Source organism: Narcine bancroftii, chromosome 14 (genome assembly GCF_036971445.1).
Source record: "Narcine bancroftii isolate sNarBan1 chromosome 14, sNarBan1.hap1, whole genome shotgun sequence".
In the NCBI taxonomy this organism is placed as follows: Eukaryota; Metazoa; Chordata; class Chondrichthyes; order Torpediniformes; family Narcinidae; genus Narcine; species Narcine bancroftii.
The window spans coordinates 70,222,423-70,244,236 of NC_091482.1; the positions used below are offsets into that span (position 1 = coordinate 70,222,423).

The 21,814-nt window shown below is 43.7% G+C and overlaps 1 long non-coding RNA gene across 3 annotated transcripts in view; it reads right to left on the reverse strand.

The window, feature by feature from the left end:
* The window catches only part of LOC138749895 (uncharacterized), a 52,698-nt gene extending 31,387 nt beyond the window's left edge, over positions 1-21,311 (reverse strand). For all 3 annotated transcript variants that reach the window (XR_011348928.1, XR_011348930.1, XR_011348927.1), the window contains exon 1: positions 20,917-21,311. This is a non-coding gene — a long non-coding RNA (uncharacterized lncRNA). The remainder of the gene's footprint in view (positions 1-20,916) is intronic.
* Between the last annotated feature and the right edge of the window lie 503 nt (positions 21,312-21,814).

A 21,814-nucleotide genomic window follows, 5' to 3' on the forward strand; every position in this document is an offset into this window, starting at 1 on the left:
AGATGGTGATGAGTGCAGCTCAGAATATCACATCCACTATCCTCCCTTCCATCTACACTTCCCACTGCCCAGGAATGCCAGCAAACATGGTGAAGTCCCCATCCAACCCCAGACATGCTCTCTTCTCCCTCCTCCCATGAGAAACAAGGCTCAAGTGTGTAAACGGGCTCAAAGGGAGGTTATTCCCTCCCACCATCCGTCTCCCTACAGTGCTCTCAAGCTGCCCTATTGTACAAATGGGTCTTTTCTCATTTTAGCTCTAAAACATTGGACAACGAAGATTTTGTTTCCTGAATAGTTCTGGGTGCGTTTTATGGATTTGGGCTGCTGAGCACGGAACCACCTTCAAATACTCTTAACACTGACCATCTTTTAGCTATAACCTATTTTTGGGTGATTTTCTGTCATATTTTAAATCTACTACAAGCAGACAAAACCAGGAAGTGTAACATGTCGTTGAAAACTAATTTTCTGTGTTTCCACTTGGACGTCTTCCCTGCTAATCCTGGTGGAGTCAGTGATGAACACGGTGAAAGGTTTCACCAGGATATTGCGACCATGGAAAAGTAGTATCAGGGCAACTGGAATCCATCAATGCTGGCCGACTATTATTGGAAACTGACACGAGAGGCATCAGATACCAAGTGCAAACAAAATATTTTTAGGACAGTTGAATGACACACTGTGTCAGCATCATTATGTGGTTAGACATGCTAAATTCAATAAAAGTTAATTTAATGTTTCTCCAACGATGTTCCACTGTGATACAGCAAATCTGAAATTATCTCTGTGTTCAGATGGAAGTTGGTTCTCATAATCCCCAATTTATTTTCAGGAAGGAAACTTTTGGGAAAAAAATGGTTGTCCATGTATTCTATAAGTGGTCCTTGCTCTGCCACTTTGTCTGAATGTTCGAGAGGCCCTGTTAGGCTGCCGGGCCTTTCTCACTGTGCCAGGTATATCATCAAATCACAGTCACATCAAATTCAACCTCAAACTCAAAGTTTCCTGCTGAAAGGGAAATGCCACATGAGGGAAAACAAGCCTTTGAAGAGCTTGGGTGGCCACCAATGGAGAGGACAAATCAAGGAGATTTAGAAGCCCCTACAATTCTCCAAATTTGAACATCATTTCTTCAAGTATTAAATCTTAGCTGGAGCAGGTTGTACCTGGCTCCCACAGCAGTGAAATAATAAGGGAATGGTCTTCCGACTGGCCGCATTGCCTCAGGCTTTGTGTGCTATTGAACATGTCAGCATTGGGCAAGTGGATTAATTGGTCACTTGGCTGATGGGATAGAAGGCACAAATTACTGCACGATATCTCTCTCTTAAAATCAATTGAACAATTGTCCCAGAGAAAATTAATATTGTACCAGGCACCTATAAGGATTGGTAGGTGACGGATAAGTGAATTTTCCGGTTGCTTGAGATTGCATGTTCCATGGATTGGTGAAATGACTGTTAGGGGGCTGCCAATTTTAAACTTTGGTATTTTTAACCTATACATTTTCCGGAATTTTTTTGCCATTTGCTTGAATTCCAGATAACGAGTCCTATAAACTTACCAGGAGATTTTAAATGCCTGGGTTATTCAAGGAGAAAGGACAGGGGGAGTTTTATTCTGTCTCAGATGGGTGAGCCTGATACAGGATCTGAATGTAACTGATTCAAGGCTTGGCCATGCCTCACATTGGCAAGATTTAAACTTACTTATTAAAGTGGCGGCAATTTTCAACTTCACCGCCTGGGTAGAAATCAATGGAATGAAAAATGAACAAATTTTATAACAAGCAGGTAACTTGCCTCATGAATTGGCATCCAGCTGTGAGGTCAGAGCATCACAGAAGCAGGCAAGCTGTGAAAAAAAATTGCAATTTCCAGCAAGAAGTATTTAAACATGGTCCTGTTTAAAGAGAATCCCGGTCCTGCCAAATTCTCAGAGGAATGGATACCCTACAGGGTGGTAGATGTTACGGGTTATTGGCCCTGTGCAAACTTCCTCTGTGTAGCGGGATTTTAACTGAGAGAACATCCAATTTATCATTGAGGGTGCTCAGAATAAAAGCTAACTTCATAATTTTAAATAACCGTCTTAATTATTCACCAATAATAAAAGTGAAAAACAAAAGTCAGTGATTGGAGTAAAGACGCACAGAAAGGCTGGAGGGATTCAGCCAGGCAGCAAACTCAGTCGGTCTCACAGCAAACTCAGCCGGTCTCACAGCAAACTCAGCTGGTCCCGCAGTGAACTCAGCCGGTCTTGCTGCGTCCACAGGAGGTAAAGATACATTATCAACGTTTTGGACAAGTCCTACTTCAAGGTGTAAGCAAAGAACTGGAAGGCAGCAAAATGAAGATTGAGAGGGGAGGAGTCCTGACCAACAAAAGGTGTTAAAAGGTGATGAGGAGAGGAGAGAATTGATTTTGTCTCTGTGTAAAGAGACAGAGGGAAAAGGGAAAAAAGAGAGAGAAATAGAGCTGGGGGAAACCTGACATGGGGAAGAAGAATGGGAAAGGGGGTGGGGGTTTAACAGAAATGGAGAAGTTGATATTAATGCCGACCGGTTGGAGGGTGACCAGTTGGAAGATGAGGTGTTGTTCCTCCAATTTCCAGGTGGTCAGTCTGAAAGTGTATGAGACCATGGACAGACATGTCAGCAGAGGATAGGATGGGGTATTGAAATGGCTGACTACTGGGAGATCCACATTATTGCGGTAGACGAAAGGTCAGTAATATATCTTTACCTCCTCTGGACACTGCAAGACCAGCGAGTCCCTCCAGCATCTCTGTGTGTTTTCACTAGAAGTAAACTCAGGCTTTGAGTCAAAATTGCATCCTTGAGCATAATTTCTTTCTGCAAATAAGTAGCAGCTGGGACTAGGTCCATGTGATCTGGACGCTCCACCACTGATCTAATCAATTCCACTTTCTAGTCCAACTCCATTACTCCTAATTCTCCTAAAGTCAAAAAAATGTCTGTCTCAGCCTTGAATATCCCAATAATTCACTTTATACAGCTCTGTGAGGTGGAGAATTCCGAAGGTTGACAACCTTCTGGGCGAACAGTTCCTCCTCATCTCAGTCTTAAATGGCCAATCACTTACCTTGAAGCCATTACATGTTATAGGCATGTCATCAAGATTGAAGATCAAGGAGCAAAACAGCTGCAACTGCGTGGATAGCAAATGGACTCAGTAACAGGTTACAGAGAGTAGAGGTGCAAATTGTTTTACAGGCGAGAGGAATGCCAAAAATAATGTTCCCCATGGATCTGTATGAACACAACATATATTAATGAATGAGACATATACGGGGCACAATTTCCAAACTGGCAGATCTCAGAAAACGTGAATTGCAAGGGGGACAGAATTAGACTCCAAGGCTAGTGCCATGAAACTTAAAGCTGGAAAATATGAAGTGTTACATTTTGGAAGGAAGATCGGGAAAAAACAGTATCAACCACAAAGCCACAGTTCTAAAAACAGAAAAGCATCGAGTACATACTTGTCTCCATCAATCTGGAGGTGTAGATAGCATCAGTCCCCAGCTACATCAGTAAGGGTACTCACTCTAATCAGAAGCCATGGATGGCAACGGAGGGGTGTGTACTGAGACACGGCCTTCAGAGGGGGCGACAAGGCAGACCAAGCAATGGCAACAGCCAAGCTGTCTAAGGCCATCAGTCCCAGTGCATTCACAGCCACTTCCTGGACAGCAAGGGCATGCGACACGTGGAAAGGGATCCAAGACATCACCCACCACAAGACCACACCATCTGCCTGAACTGAACAACTTCTATGCACATTTTGAGGTGAAAAACGATGTGGCAGCAGAGAAGACCACCCTCTCCTCCTCCTTACAGTGGCTGATGTGAAGAGAGAACGAACAAGGTCAACCCACGGAAAGCTGCTGGATCGGATAACATTCCCGGCAGAGGGCTCAGGGGATGTGCGGCTCAGCTGGCAGATGTTCTCACCAACATCTTTAACATCTCCCTGTGTAGCGCTGTGGTCCCAACGTGCTTCAAAGCGCCACCATTGTCCCCGTGCCAAAGAAGTCATTTGTTTCCTGCCTTAATGATTACCATCCTGTCACATTCAAGTCCGTTGTCATGAAGTACTTCAGGAGGTTCATCATGGGGCACATCAAGCATTTGGTGCCCCTGTCAGTGAAACCCCTGCAGATCACATACAGATCCAATTGCTCTACAGACAATGCCATCGCCACCGCCCTCCCTCTAGCCCTCACCCACCTGGAAGATAAGGACTCGTATGTTCAAATGCTGTTTATTGACTTCAGTTTGCCATTCAACATGATCATACCTCAGTACCTGATAGGGAAGTTGAACCTGCTGGGACTAAACACCTCCCTCTACAATTGGATTCTTGACTTCCTGACATGGAGATATCAGGCAGTCCAGATCAGTAACAGCACCTCCAAGACCATCACAGTGAACACGGGCCCCCCCTCCTCCTGCCAGGGCTGCGTGTTGAATCCATTACTCTTCACTCTGTTACCCATGACTGTGTAGCTAAACACAACACGAACCACATCAGTTCACTGACCCACGACCGTGATGGGTCTGATCAGTAAGAACGATGAGTCACCATTCAGGGATGAAGTCCAGTCAGTAATGGACTGGTGCAGAGCCAATGACCTATATCTGAACATTAATTAAACAAAAGAGATAGTTGTCGACTTCAGGAGGGCCCAATGGGACTTCACTCTGCTGACCATTGACAGCTCAACCATTGAGGTCAATAAGAGTATCACGTTCCTTGGAGTGCACTTGTCAGAGAATCTCACCTGGTCCCTTAACACCAGCTCCAGAGCCAAGAAAGCTCAGCAGCGCCTCGACTTCCTGCGAAGACTGAAAAATCCATCTCCCACCATCCACCCTCAATATGTTCTACAGAGACCATCCTGTGCAACTGCATCCCCACCTGGTTTGGAAGCTGTACCTCCTTGGACCATAAGACCCTGCAGAGGATAGTGAGATCAGCGGAAAATATCATTGGGGGCTCCCTTCCCACCACTGAAGAATGTCTACAGCAACTGATGGAGGCAAAAGGCAATGGACATTGTGAAGGACTCTACACACCCCTCATTTAAACAGTTCTCCCTTCTGCCATCTGGAAGGAGGTACTGTAGCATTCGGGCCCTTATGTCCAGATCGGGCAACAGTATTTACTCGCATCAGGCTCCTGAATTCCAAAAACAGATGTGGATAGTGTGTACTGGGGACTTTTACTGTACACGTCTTAATATTTTAATGTGTTTAACTTCTAACTTTTATTTTTGTAAATATGCTCCGTGGTCCTGGAGAAAAGCTATCTCATCTGTACCGTGTGAGCATGGGATGAACCATAAATAAAGGGGACTTGACTTTGCTTGTTAGAAGTGTTGGCGAAAATGATCAAAAGAAGCCTTTAGGGTTTAGAGCTCTGCCTACAGAGAAGAAAGTCCAGATAAATCTTTGCAAAGCTTTGATCCAACCACAACAACAAATGTGGTTTCACTGTTTATGAAGGACATAAAAGCGGTTGAATGTAGTGGTCAGCGCAATGCTGTTACAGCAGCAGTGATCGGAACCAGGGTTCGAACCCCATCCTCTCCATATGGAGTTTGGGCATTCTTCTCATCTCTGTGTGGGTTTTCCCCAGGGTGTCCAGTTTCCTCTCACCATTCAAAATGTACTGGTGTTTGTATATTAGTTGGGTGTAATTGGGTGGCACGGATTCATGGGCCAAAAGGGCCTGTTACCGTGCTGTATGTCTGAAAGAAAGATACAGAGAAATTTACTAAATGGATTCCAGAAATGGGTGACCTTAGTTTTGTGGATTGACGCCCTTCTCAGAATAGAAGAAATTAGAGGGCGATCCAATGGAAGAATTTAAACTCATGTCACATATGGACTGATTAGATACAAGGAAATTGCATGTATATTGTGGAGAGATAACGAACTTGGCACAAGGAATGAGAAAAAAAGGACCAAAAGTGAAGAGGAAATTTATCTTTGACTTTCATACCGAGAATCAATCCTGTGATCTTTCTCTCAAAGGCCTCTCTAAAACAGGGTGCTCAGAAGCTGTTCTCCTCATTCGTCGAGAGACCTACTCACTGCCACCCCCTCCCCCACATCCGTGCTGCTCTCAAGCTCTATAGTCATGTACTCACCCAGACTCGTTTCCACAGCCACAAGTTCTCCCTGCTACTCGCCTCCACCACCATCACTCGTTCTTCAGGTGTCTGCCTGCATTTTGACATCATACGTTGATGAAGGGTCGGGTCCAAAATGTTGGTTCCCCTTTATTTCCTACAGACACTGAGATACTTCCTGCCTGCTGAGTTTCTGTGTATTGTGTCTGTAACAGTACCACAGGTTTGGATACAGCAGCACTGCTCCACTTTTAGATTCCATTCCATGTTTAACAACTACACTAAAGAAGCCACTGATGTGGTAAGATTAGTGAAGTTCAACTTGGCAAGTGCATGGATAACCATTTGTGTTTCATTGCAGTGGATGTTTCTGGATGGGGCACAGTACAGGAGGTGGAGTTGATCTTCAGCCTTTTCCCCAAGGCAGATGATGCTAAAACTAGAGGGCATAGATTTACGATGAAATGGTAGAGATTTAAGGGAAACCTGATGGACAGCTATCCTACTGAGAGGGTATGAGTTTTTAATTTTTAAATATATAGACATATGGCAGGGTAACAGGCTCTTTCGGCCCATGACCCCGTGCTGCCCAGTTTACACCCAATTGACCAACAACTCCTTAATGTTTTGAATGGTGAGAGAAAACTGGAGCCACTGGGGAAAACCCGCGCAGATACAGGGAGAACTTAGAAACTCCTTACAGACAGTGCGGGATTTGAACCTCAGTGGCTGGCGCTGTATCAGGATTCGAACCTCAGTGGCTGCAGCTGTGTCAGGATTCAAACCCAAGTGGATGGGGTTGTATCAGGATTCGAACCCCAGTGGCTGGGTTGTATCAGGATTCAAACCCAGTGGCTGGGTTGTATCAGGATTCAAACCCCAGTGGCTGGCATTGTATCAGGATTTGAACACTGAGGGTGTGAAACCATGGAAGACACTGCCATTCATGTAAATACAGTGTAATATTACATTAAATTACCTTTTGTTGGCCCTAAGGCAGACAGATTTGCCATCGGCAGAAATTGCCCGAAGCACCTCATACAGGCAGAGAAAGAGAAGCAAAACAGAGTCCCCAGCACAGTCACCAAGTGTCTGTGGATTTGGCTCCAGTCCAACCTCTGCAGCCACACAGACTCCAGCCCAAACCATCGGGAACCCAAGCTCCAGATCCAAACTTCTGATTCCATTAGGAACCCTTCAGCACCCTTTCGCATCCAGGTTCCAACACCTCGTTCCCCTTTCAGCCAGTCTCGACCCAGCCTCCAGCAGTCTGCAACCTGGTGCAAATCCTTTCACCACAGTTTCCAGAAGCCCACAATCTGCATGGGTTTCTCACCTCAAGTTGGCAACAGCCTTGCCACTTGGGTGTTCTTCAGCCAAAGAGCCCCACACAGGCCCACCATAGTGGTCACCGTGCCATGTGTCATCTCCTTCTCAATCGGGGGTGGGGGAGATGTGTTCTCCCATGTTCTGGTCCCCTGCACCAGTCCTCTGCTTTCCCGGAGTCTGCAAACCCTCATGTCTGTCTGACTGGGCGGCTGGACCCCACAATGAGCACAGTGTCTCCAGTCCTCGCTCTCCATGTGTTTGCCCCCGTGGAAATGCCACCATGATATCAGCTCTGCCGTTGTCCCATGCAATTGCAGGAGATGATATCAATCTCAAATGAGATAATAAGCCAATAACTTGTGACTTAGAAATTTAATTGAGCATGTAAATAAGTGAAACTGGTGCTGTGAAGAGACATCACAGATTTGTCTTGGGCTGCTCTAGAGTTATTTTAATAAACAAATGGGCAAAATGATTATTTTCCCATCAGATAAAGGAAGATTGATTGCAATGTCATTTGATTAATTCCCAGCAATGAGATTACTTTCAATGCAAGTTGGTTCCTATATTTTCCTTACATTACAAAAATAACTAAAAATTTAAGAAGCATTAATTAGTTGCAATTCACTCCATATTAGCTCAGATGTGGCAAATGGGGTGTTATACAACACGATCTAAATTCAACATAAAATGTTTGATTTCTGAGTTCTGATAAGAGTACATGACACGTTAATTCTATTTCTCTTTCTACAGATGGTGACTGACCTGCTAAGAATTTCCAGCATTTTCAGTTCTTATGGAGTTAAGAGTTTTTTTTTTAAATTTAGACATACAGCATGGTAACAGGCCATTTCGGCCCACCAATCCATGTCACCCAATTATATCCAATTAGCCTACAATCCTGGTACATTTTGAACATTGGGAAGAAACTAGTGCCCTCAGGGAAAACCCACGCAGACACAGGGAGAATGTACAAACTCCTTACAGACAGAGAAGGATTCGAATCCAGATCCCGATCGCCAGTGCTGTAAAGGCTTTGTGCCAACCGCTACAACAACTGTGGTGCCCTAGAGCTTGGAAGTTAGAAAGTCACAAATATTTTGCTTTAGAGCTTAGTATTAACATGATTTATTTCACTGTTGGGAATCCTCCCCACTGGTATAGATTTCCTTCACCAGGATCTCCTTGCCTGCCTTTACTTGGAAATTTTTACCATCTGCAGCCTCAATTTCCACTAGTTCTGATTAAAATATTTAAATCTATGCCCTACAGCCATATTTTCTTTGTGAAAGATCCCAACCATGGTTGCTTGTTGAAATTCACCGAAAGTCCACATCAGTGAGGTCAGCAAAGCAACAACTTTGAGTGAGCAGATTTAAACAGAACAGGGAAACAGATGGGAGCAGATATCTAATTGGCAGTGGCCTGTGCTACCTCCGGACTGTTCAAATATACAGCTGGCTAGCCTCATTGCTTGTACCTTTCTATAAATGTTTCAAAGCACCACCTTTTGACTCACACGAGGTTAGTCATTAAGCAAAGCTTTCAGTTCAAAATCCTCACTCATTTGAAAATCCTTCCCTCACCTCATCCCTCCTTGTCCCTGTAATCTCCTTCTCGTCTCATCCCTCCTAGTCTCTGAAATCTCCTTCTCGCCTCATCCCTCCTAGTCCCTGTAATCTCCTTCTCGCCTCATCCCTCCAAGTCCCTGTAATCTCCTTCTGTTGTTGTGCTTTCTGCGGCATCTGCTCTCTTTGGTTCTGGTCTCACTCACTATGCGGTCTAACTCTCGAGCCATCGTAGAGACCACTCTCTTTAACCAGGCCTTTCAACGGTTCCAATTCCTCTTTGTGCATGCAGACCAAATTTTGAAATCTTGATTCAGAGTCTGGACCCATAACATCAAACTTACACCTTTTACCTCGACAGATTAACTTTAAATTTAAATTTACTCATAGGGTGCAGGCCCTTCTGGCAACGAGCCCGTGCTACCCAATTACACTCAATTGACCTGCAACCCCCATCTGTTTAGAATGGTGGGATGAAACCGGAACACCCAGAGGAAATCAATGCAGACACGGGGAGAACGTACAAACTCCTTGCAGACAGCGTGGGGTGCGAACCCAGATTGATACCTCTGTAACAGCGTTGTGCTAACTCTACACTAACCCAGCCACCTCACAGTTTGCTTGACCCACTGAATTCTTCCAGCATTTCTGTTCCAAACTCTGTTTTACTTCACTGGTAAAACATCTTGGACCATCTTGCTACAAGTCACTGATGTTGCCACCAAAGTAAGAAATTTGGGATTGAGATGGTAATCCATCCAAGACCATTGATTAAAGACATTGGCAATGCAGCTACCAATAGGTCTGGTTTGCCCAAGATCTTGTCTTTCACTGATCATTTATTTAATTTTATCAAAAGGAATTGAATCATGAATGTGGAAAGAAAGGTGAAGCTTCCTGACTGCAACGTTGTGGAGTGAGCAGCGTCCAAGTCACCACCGCAGTCTGAACCAATGAGCAATTCTAAATACTACGATGCAATGACTGAAGAGTAAGGCTTCACTTCAGCTCCCCTCTTTGCTTAATAGTCTGTGATAACGATCCTCCAAACGGACCTGTGAAAAGGTCATCTATTGCCCAGATTTCAATGAAAGTCATGCCCTTTCTTTGAAACACTACAGTAGGTATCAGCTTTCAACAGAAATTTTGTTTTAATAAGCTCACCAAAGAGCAACTCCAGGCAAATGTGTTCTGCGTGGCAACAGTGATAATTATCTTGAAAACAGATATGCAGGAGCAAGCAACATCAGCTTGTGATGCTTTTTCTTTGATCGTCCCTGGGGGTCAAGATGCTTATTTCTGTTCCAGTGGAAGATGTCTGCAAGCATTGCACATGTTCCACTGGGAGGAAATGACAGTGAGGTCTTGGTCCCATAGCACTATGTCCAAGACCATTGGAATCTGTCATCTGCCGCTGACAAGATTTGGTTCCTCTAAAGTTCACATGCATTCTCTCTGTCTCTCTCTTTTTTCCACAGACACCCACACACACACACACACACATACATACAAACGTCCACAGACACGCACATATACAGACACCCACACACACACCCCCACATACATACAAACGTCCACCGACACGCACGTATACAGATACCCACACATTTACACCCACACACACCCAGACATAAACACATACACACACACACAATCTTGCCCCTACATTATTTCTCACAGTTCCCTAATCCTATCCATTCTCCCCACCCCACTGCCCTCTCAGCCTCCCTTCCTCTCACTCCCATTAATTCACATCCTTCCTTTAGCCCCTTCGCTTTCCTTTCACTTGATCATGTTGTTCTCAAGAGTCTGGCCACTCACTGACTGATGTAACTCACTGTCCGTGCTTTCTTCACATCTGCTCACCTTCCCCTTTCCCCTCCTCCGACCAGCTCAAACCCAAACCCCCCCACCCATGGATGTGGATGCAACACACGAGAGGATGGGAACACCTCTCGCAGCTGTCAATGTGTGTACAGGATGACTCAAGAGAAAGACTCTCTCATCTGGCTGTCTGTGTACAGTCAGATGATGACAAACTTGAACCTGAATATCACTCAGATTAACAGTGCCTGAGGATTGCTCAAATTCGCTGCATCTCTCTCCTGCTCCTGTTCCTAAACAACGACTCCGCTTTCCAAGATTTTTATGATTTTTAAATTTTATTTACAGCACAGTAGAAACTGATTCTGGCCATTTAAACCTGTGGTGCCCAATTACACCCCAGTGAACCTACAAACCCCATACATTTTGGATGAAACCAGAACACTTAAGGAAACCCCTGCAGACACGGGAAGAGAGACAGCGTGGGATTTGAACTTGAGTTACTGACGCTGTAACAGTGTCACACTAACTGTGCCATGAGTGGGGTGAAACCATAATTGGGGAAGCAGAGATCCTGATGCAATCACAGAATCACAGAGACAGTGGAGGAAAGGCCAATGAGTCTTGGCCATGGTGAGAATTTTAAAACATTCCCTAATGTAAATAAAATCGATCAGTCCTGTGACAAGAGGTGTGGCAAGAATTATGGTTCAGAAACAGGATTTGGATGGAATGTTCATGGTGGATGGTGAGAAAAACTGGCAAATCGTCATCTCAACAAAACAAAGACATAAAAATGTCTCCTCTGCTGCCTGCACTGAACAACTTTTATTTTGGGCATTGAATTCCATCCCTGAAATTAGGTTTGGTTGATTTCACTTGAATCAAATTTCAGATTTCAGGTTTCTTGTCAGAGGACTTACATGACATCACATCCAACCCTGAGATTCCTTTTATCTACTGGGAAGGCAGAATGACCACTAATTGGTAGTGCAAACAAAAACTGTACACAACTTAAACATGTAAACAAATAAACAACTGTAAACAGATAACAAATGTAAACAAACTGACTGCAATACAGAGAGAATAAAAAAGAAAATCAATAAAATGAACAAGGACCTCAAATGAGTCTCTGATTGAGTTTGTTGTTGAGGAGTCTGATGGTGGAGAGGGAGCAGCTGTTCCTGGACCTGGTGGTGCGAGTCTTGTGGCACCGAGACCTCTTTCCTGATGGCAGCAGCGAGAACAGAGCATGTGCTGGGTGATGTGGATCCTTGATGATGGCTGCTGCTCTCCGACAGCAGTGTTCCTTGTAGATGTTCTCGAAGGAGAGGAGGGTTTTGCCTGTGATGTCCTGGGCTGTGTCCACTAACTTTTGTAGGGCTATACACTCAGGGATATTGGTGTCCCCATACCAGACCGTGATGCAGCCGGTCAGCACACTTTCCACCACACATATGTCAAAATTTGCCAGGGTTTCTGGTGTCATACCAAAACTCTGCAAACTCCTGAGGAAGTAGAGGGGCTGATGTGCTTTCTTCACGATGCCATTGGTGTGTTGGGACCAGGAAAGATCCTCAGGGGACACGGGGGTGCAGAGAGGTGGTTCTTCGCTGTTAAATTGGGCGTAGAAGACGTTGAGTTCCTTTGGGAGAGAAGCTTTGCTATCAGCGACCTTACCAGATGTGGTTTTGTGGCAAAGTTATGACATTTAATATACCTTGTGATTAACGCTAACGACAAAGGAGAATTTTTGTGCTGTGGTTTTGAAGCCAATATGTGGATGTGTGGGGTGTATGGGGTGTCTAGGGATGGGCAACACCATCCTCATCAAAATTAAGTGTCAACAGGAAGGCATTAAATTTTAGCGGTAAAAGTAGAAAAAGATTTAAGCAATATTTATGTGAATTTATCTCCCTGTGCTCCGGAAGATAGAGGAGGACGGCAAGCTGGAGAGCTGTGCGCATAACATTACTGGGCAGAGTGAATTGTATCAGAATGAAGGTGATGTCAAGACTGCAGTATCTTCTCCAAACGCTGCCCATCTGTTGCCCCTGAGCTTCTTCAAAATGCTCAATCAGTGTGTCAGAATTTTTTTTCTAGAATGGGAAGGTGGCGAGAGTCTCCACGGCATAGAAAAATTACATGGGAATGTAAATTAGGGGTCTGAAACTCCCAGATTTCAAAAAATATTATTGGGTGTCCCAGGCAAGGCTTTTTGAGGGAGGGGGGCCTCTTCCTGGGCACAAATTGGACCACTCTCGATAGGAGAAAGGTCCGCAGGAGAACATGTATATGAATGGAACATCAAATTAATTTCCAAAAAGATGAATAACCCCATATTAAATCATATTTACCAAATATGGCAACAAATACATTGACGTGTTGGACTGAAAGTGGGGCCGTCTCCTAATACACCCATGATCCAAAACAGTTTAATACCCCTGAGGCTGGACAACAGGATTCTGGACACCTGGTGCTAGAAAGGTATCAGGTATGTTGAGGACGGTTATGATCAGGTGCAACTAATATCATTTGAGCAAGCGAGGATTAAATTTGGGTTATCTAATAGAACCTTCTTCTGCTTCCTACAATTGAGATCTTTCTTAAAAGGCAAATTAGGACAAACAATGACTCTGCTGGGGTGCAGCACCATGGAGATTCTAATTTGAAAGAAGAATGTATTTAAGTTTATTTCTGGAATGTATTTCCTACTCAAGAGTGAGGGCCCAAAGCCTCGATTACATCAGTCAAAGGAGAGATGGGAGTCAGACTTGGGTACAACAATTGATGAAAATTGGTGGGAAGTCTTGTGACTGAACAGCATTTCAGGGATTGTCGATGCCAGATACGTGCTGGTACAGTACAATTTCCTGAATCAGTTGTACCTCACACCACAAAAATTACATAATCAAAGTCAGAATTTTGGATCAGTGTTTCAGATGTAGTGTAGAGGTTGGAACCTGTATCCACACCATCTGGCTATGTACAAAATTATATCCTTTGGATAGACCTGGGGGTCATCTTAAATTTTTTTTTTACAAAAGTGGCGCTCCACAAGACCCAAATTTGTTCCTTCTGGGAGATATTGGTGAAGTCCAGTTGAGATTATCCAAACAGCAAATTCAGTTTGTGAAGGTCACTTTGTCTGTAACCAGGGAGTGTATAGAGATTCCGTGCAAGTCCAACACTCCACTGAACATTACCCAATGGAGTATGGAGATGCAGAGCTGCCTTGCCCTGTAGAAGATCACGTACAACTTGAGGAAGAAGTATGACGTTCATTGAAGTGTGGTGGCTGTACCTGAAGCACAGAGAGGCACAAATAAGATCTATATCCACCCCCCTCCCAACTGAAGACATAAGATACAGATAATCTTGACAGATAAATATAGAAGAGACTGAATTAAAGTTGTGGTATTGACCATGTTTGTTTTAATTTTAATTTTTAGTTTTAATTTTTTCCTTTTGCCTTTTATGGTTTATTTAATATCTGGGGAATGGGGGAAATATTGGACCTTGTATATTATATTGTGGGATAAGAAAATGTCTTATATTGTTGGTATATATTTGTTTGAGTCTTTTAAATAAAATATTCAAAAGATTAGCTCAGGTGAGCTGTGTTGGTTTGGCCACTGATGACCCACCGTTGAGCAAACGGTGCCACTTGTTATGATGCAAGATAGTGAACCAAAAAAGACCTGCCTTACTGAAGGAATTAGGTTAGATCTGACTCTAACAGCTATTAGCGCTGCTGCCTGGAAATGTGCCTGGAGCCCATTCCTTTGGCTTGGCTTCGCGGACGAAGATTTATGGAGGGGGTAAAAAGTCCACGTCAGCTGCAGGCTCGTTTGTGGCTGACAAGTCCGATGCAGGACAGGCAGACACGGTTGCAGCGGTTGCAGGGGAAAATTGGTTGGTTGGGGTTGGGTGTTGGGTTTTTCCTCCTTTGCCTTTTGTCAGTGAGGTGGGTTCTGCGGTCTTCTTCAAAGGAGGTTGCTGCCCGCCAAACTGTGAGGCGCCATGATGCACGGTTTGAGGCGTTATCAGTCCACTGGCGGTGGTCAATGTGGCAGGCACCAAGATATTTCTTTAGGCAGTCCTTGTACCTTTTCTTTGGTGCACCTCTGTCACGGTGGCCAGTGGAGAGCTCGCCATATAACACGATCTTGGGAAGGCGATGGTCCTCCATTCTGGAGACGAGACCCATCCAGCGCAGCTGGATCTTCAGCAGCGTGGACTCGATGCTGTCGACCTCTGCCATCTCGAGTACTTCGACGTTAGGGATGAAAGCGCTCCAATGGATGTTGAGGATGGAGCGGAGACAACGCTGGTGGAAGCGTTCTAGGAGCCGTAGGTGGTGCCGGTAGAGGACCCATGATTCGGAGCCGAACAGGAGTGTGGGTATGACAACGGCTCTGTATACGCTTATCTTTGTGAGGTTTTTCAGTTGGTTGTTTTTCCAGACTCTTTTGTGTAGTCTTCCAAAGGCGCTATTTGCCTTGGCGAGTCTGTTGTCTATCTCATTGTCGATCCTTGCATCTGATGAAATGGTGCAGCCGAGATAGGTAAACTGGTTGACCGTTTTGAGTTTTGTGTGCCCGATGGAGATGTGGGGGGGCTGGTAGTCATGGTGGGGAGCTGGCTGATGGAGGACCTCAGTTTTCTTCAGGCTGACTTCCAGGCCAAACATTTTGGCAGTTTCCGCAAAGCAGGACGTCAAGCGCTGAAGAGCTGGCTCTGAATGGGCAACTAAAGCGGCATCATCTGCAAAGAGTAGTTCACGGACAAGTTTCTCTTGTGTCTTGGTGTGAGCTTGCAGGCGCCTCAGATTGAAGAGACTGCCATCCGTGCGGTACCGGATGTAAACAGCGTCTTCATTGTTGGGGTCTTTCATGGCTTGGTTCAGCATCATGCTGAAGAAGATTGAAAAGAGGGTTGGTGCGAGACTTCCAGGTACATTTTGAATAATTGATGCACAGAATCATATGGTGTCTAAGTGTCTGGTCCTTAATACTACATTTAGATTTTGGAAAGATGATTGAATGACACCAGGCCACCAAAATGAAGGTCAGTCAGAAACAGTACCAGCTCTTGCTTTTAGATGAAAGGAATGAGTTAGAGGTTTTCAAACTGCAGAAGGACATCTATCAGAGCTTCAAACAGTTGACATTTTTTCCATATCCCCTTTAAAACCCTCTGATTTATTCTGAGCTCGGGTTAGTTCATAATCTGACATCTTACATTGCTTGTTAAGAATAGAGAGCAACAAAGAAGAAAGAACTTAGCATTTACAAATGTTTACCCAAGGCCTTACAAAGTTTGTTGCTTGACTGAAAACAGTTTTTGTGATTCACCTGTGGAGACGTTGGTGAGGAGACTGTAATTTGCAAAGTGGGTATGTGTGCTAGGGTGATATTGGATGGAAAGTGGGGGTGCTGAGCAGAGCAGAGGGAAAGACTAATGCTTGTGTGTGAGTTGTCACCCTGGTTTGAAAGGAACGTGACATTGGGCCAACTGTAATCCACAGGACCTCAGCTAGTAATCCCAACATGTTTGTTAATTCTGCCTGGCCCGCAGGAAAAAGAATCTGATGTGATGTATCTACTCTGGCAATAAATCTGAACTTTATTCATTCCCCCATGCCAGTCAACCATCAAAATAAACATCTTTCTTTTGAGATTTATTAACCGAGAAGTTATATCTTAATTTTAACATTTACTCTGGTTAGCTTTGATTGAAGTAGGCATTTTAATACAAGCCTCATTAGTTCATTAAACAAAGATCCATAATTAAGATGTAATTAGAAGCCAACACATCAAGGCAACCATGAAAAAGGCACAACAACTCTACTTTCTCATGTCTGAGAAGATTTGGCATGTCATCAAAAGCTCTACTGAACTTCTACAGATGTAGTCATTTGGAAAGTTGTATCACAGTCTGGTTTGTTCATTCCAGGAACACAGGAGCAATATAATCATGTCCATCACAGGCTCTGACCTCCCATGTATTGAAGACATTGATGTGAGGCTCTGCTCAAGAAGCCAACCAAATCAAAAGGACCCCCATCTCCCTGCTCGAAACTTTTTCTCACTGTTACCTCCAGGAGGATGGTACGAAGCCTGGAAAACCAGCACCTCTCATTTCCAGAACAATTGGGTTTTTTTCTATCAGGCTCTTAAACGTCCTCTTACTGCACTGGTCATAAATTACTCAGGCAACACAAAAGAGCGAGGAGTTTTCTCTTTGGAGCAAAGAAGGATGAGAGTTGACTTAATCCAGGTCTACAAGATTTTGAGAGGCATCGATAAGGCAGGCAGCCAGCGTCATTTTCCCAAGGTAGGAGTAGAAAACACCAGAGGACGTGTGTACAAAGTGAAGGGAGGGAATTTTAGGGGAAATGCCAGGGGTACATTTTTTTTTACATACAGAGAGTTGTGGGTGCCTGGTAAGCCTTGCCAGGCATGGTGATGGAGACTGAAACATTGGGGGTATTTAAAAGAGACAGACACATGGATGAAAGAAAAACAGAGGGTTACAGGGTAGGGAGGGTTTTTGTAGGAACATATAGGTCAGCAAAACATGAAGGGCCAAACATGTACTGTTCTATGCAAAAAGGTCTATCTATGCAATAGTAATGGTGCATTTTTTCTTTCACAAAAGGTAATAAATATTTATTATCCATCTATCCTTTTTATTCATTATCTTTATTAATTCAGTTGCAGTTTTCTTCTGCAGTCACTTACTGCAGCAAGTAAACATTTTGGTGCACATTGTACCACAAATTATTAACATCATTATCACCTCAAGTTACTCAGTGCAATCCTGGTTGTTCCTGTGCCTCGTCACTTACTGACCACAGCTTCTGCTTTCTTTAACTGCCCAAAAATATATTAATTTCAGCCATACTAAACCACACAACAATGACCGAACTCGGAGAATTACAACTCTGGACTTATCTGTGATCTAAATGGATGACACCTTATTGAGAGAGCAGGGCCTTTAAGTCCCCAATTCTCCAGTTAGATAAAAAACAAACCTCTTAATCCCTCTCAAAATCTTGTAAGTACTTGCAGATGGAAATAACATAATCATTATTTAGTGCTTCAGATCAAGTCTGTTTAACCTCCGATCGTCCTCCGGCTACAGGAACAGTTGGCACTGATAATGATTCTTATTATTTTTGATTCCTCTTTAACTTTGCTTTTGGTTGAGATTTATCTTCATCTGAATTTCTACTAAAAATAGGAATGCTATTCTTGAAGAAACTTTGCATCTGCAACCTGAAGCAGTAACTGTTTCTCTTTCCACAGTTGCTAACTTCCAGTATCTGTAGAGAATTTCCAGCAATTTCAACAAGGGGCCATGCACTGACCTTTATTGGCAAGGATAGTGGTGAAGAGGATTGGACCTGCAAGTTCCTGGGTGTCCACTTTCCAGTTATACATTGAAGAAAGCAGACCAATGCCTCAATTTTCAAAGAGCTTTCATAAGTTATCAACTATTCTATCAAACTTCTACAGTTTTTACTGTGGAAATGATAATGACTGGTTGTATCATGGCCTGGTTTGGAAACTCTAATGCCCAGGAACGCCAAAGACGACAGGCAAACCCAGCCAAGCCCATCACAGGCACTGACCTCCAGTCCATTCAAGACAGGATGTGAGGTGCTGCCCTATCACCTCGGTCATCACCTCTTCTCACTGACTTCTTCAAGCACAAGATAATAGAAGCCTGAAATCCAGCCCCTCTGAATTTGTTTTGCACCTCCTGTCTCTGTGAATATTTCTTTATCGATCCTTTTGTCTTTATTATCAGTTTTTTCCTGTTTCCTGGCATTTTGTATTAATTTGATTTCTTGTATACTTTTGCTGGCAGTGCACCTTGTGTACCTGGGCGGCTCCATCGAGCAAGAATTTCAGTGCGTTTATGTATTGTATACGAAAATAAGCTCTTATTTCATTTCATATCATGTCAGAATTTCAAGCTTCCAGAGGTTTATGTCTATATTGGTAGGTTTTGATTTTCAGCCCACTTAACAAGCTTCTGCCTTTTGAAACTAAGGGATTAGCCATTTAAAGCAGAGATGACGTGATTTTTTTTCTTTTCTCAGGCTGTGAATATTTGAAATTCCTTCACCTAAAGATTATTAGAAGCAGATTGATGAGAGATTTTAAAGGCAGAGTTATATTTTCTTAATACGTTCGATGAGAAAGTTGCCAAAGGGTTAGTGTTTGTGTACACGCATGCGTGCGTAGGTGCATATGTACGTGCACATGCATGTGCATGCATGCATGTGTGCGCACGCGGATATGTGCTTATGTGTATGTGTGCACTCATGTACAAGTGCAGGTGTGTATGTGAGTTGCGTGCTCATTTGTGCATGTGCGTGCTGGTAGCTTATCATCTCAGCTGAACCTAGAGTGTGTGCATGTGTGTGCCTCTGTGAGTGTACATGTGCTCGTGTGCATATGTGCATGTCTTGGTGCATGTGTAGATGTTTTTGTACATGTCTATGTGCTCATGAGTGTATGTGCACATTTGTATGTGTTTGCACATGTAAGTGTATGCTTGCATGCGTATATGCATGCATGTCTAAGTCTTTGCACATGTGTGTGTATACATCTGTGTGTGTGTGTGTGTGTAGGTATGCGCTCGCGCATGTGTGTGTGTGTGCGCGCGCGCGCATGCACGTTTGTAGGTATGCGTACGTGCGTGTGTGTGCATGCTTGGGTGCCTGTGTGTGTGTGTGTGTGTTGGGTGCCTGTGTATGTGTGTGTGTGTTGTGTGCCCCCACAAGTGCTTGTTTGTGTGCATTTGTTTATGCATGTTTCGTTTGCATGTGTGTGCCAAGAGGGAGGAATATTGAGCTCAGATTTTCATGACTTGATTAAGTGGCAGAACAAAGTTGAAGGGTCGAGTGGCCTTCTGGTACTAATTCCTAGGTCGACAAGCTTTCTCAATGAAACTCTGCCCCTTTCCTAATTAAGATTTGAGGAGATGCTTTTCTTAGTTGTTATTTCACTTTCAATCGGGTAACTCAGGGACAGGTTTGTTGGCCATGTGTTCGTTGGTACATACTGATCCCGGGACTCAGCACGACCTCCTTAAATGTGCCACTGTATTTCAGTTGGGGTGTCGTCACTGAATATTATGCCCCATCCCATCAGCTTTAATTGTTACATTTGTTATGCTTTTATATTGGTTTCCTGCTTTGGATTTGAATATATAGACATCCTAGGCAAACTGGAACAAAATTATAATTTCTTCAAGAGCTAAAGTCAGATCAGCTACGACACATGCTCTTTGCATTATCCCCTCAATGTTGGCCTTGAAATGACCTCACAATGGCCTATAAATGTTTAACTTTCATTCTTCCTCCTTGTTAAATGGCTTCAAGCAGAACTTAAACGTTGTCATTACAGCCAATATTTCTTGCAACCATCGTGTTTTCTGGTGTTTGTAATTTCTCTTCTCCTCCAATCTGCAGTTCCTAAATTTTTAGATTTAGCTTCCATTATATTTTACAAACACCTTGTGCTCTGCTGGTAGCTTATCATCCCAGCTGAACCTAGAGCATGCTTTAATTACCAAGAAGATCCACATTTGTATTCTCACAGCGGAGATGGTTTGAACATTGTTGCCAATTTGCTGAATATTTTAAGCTTCAGTTAGTAATCTTTTGGAGGAAATCCTGGCATTAAAGGACCTTCAAAGTCCTTGAGATAGAAGAGCAGAGATGTTGTCCACTGTTTACCATCTGTCACTTTTGCTTTCAACTACCTCAAGTATGATTACTAAAGGTAAAAAGCAGGGGGGGCTTAGCAAGATGGCGTAGAAGAAAGATGTGTATTCTACCTTTCCCCAGCTGGATCACTAAATACCCAGTTGTTAAAAAGCATAAAAGTGGTTAAAAATAATATTTACAGTTGTTTAAATAACAGTGATTTATGATGGCATCTAATGTGAAAAAATTTGAACCTCAACTTCAGAAAAAATTACCATATAGAAGTACAGAAGAATTGAGGCCTACCTGCATAGCTGAATCAACGGAGTCGTCATTGGGAGTCTTCAAGCCTCAGAGGGCTCCAGCCCGTTTGAGTTTGACTCAGGTGCCGATCCTGCCTCCGCAAGATGACGCCGACACATTGGTGAGCTCGGCCATTACCAACCCGCATTCACGTGAAGTCGTGCGCGCAGGCAGCACGGCCAACAAGGGAACCTGTGAACCCACGACCTTGCTGGGTGGCCCGATGGCACGCAGTGTAGCATCGGATGACGCTCCTGCACGTCCGACGGCTTTGCCTGGCCTGCGTGGGGCATCCCAGGTCCGAGAATTGCTGGAGAAAGTGAGGGCTGTGGGGGAGCCCGAACGCCAGCGTCCCAAGGAGGTCAGGTGCCAGCCATTCAACCAAAGGACCTACGATGACTGAGTAAGAAGAGGAACTTATTAGAATTCGTCCAAGAGGAGGAGCTTGCAATTAAAGGAGGTGGATCTCAAAAAGTGGAAGTGGAATCTGAAATGGATTCAGTGTTTACTGTTTTGTAAGGGATTGCTTGTCAAATGCATAATGTGTCAAAACAATTATCAACTCAAGTGAATCAAGGATTTATGGAGATGAAAATAAAAATGAATACCTTGTGTGAAACAGGAAATGACTGGAGTTAAAAGTGATATTAATAGATGTATAAAATCAGTTGAAACTGTGCAAGATAATTTTAAGAACATTGAAGCAGCCTTTTCTGAGTGTCAAACTCAGGTAGAGCGTAATAAAGAAAAAAAATGGAAAAAGTGGAAGATTTGGGGATTCAAAAAAGAGATTTAATGAAGAAGATTGATTCATTGGAAAATCAAAGTTGGAGGAATAATGTGAAAATAGTTGGTCTTCCAGAGGACATTGAAGGTGCTGACCCTATAAAAAAATTTTTAA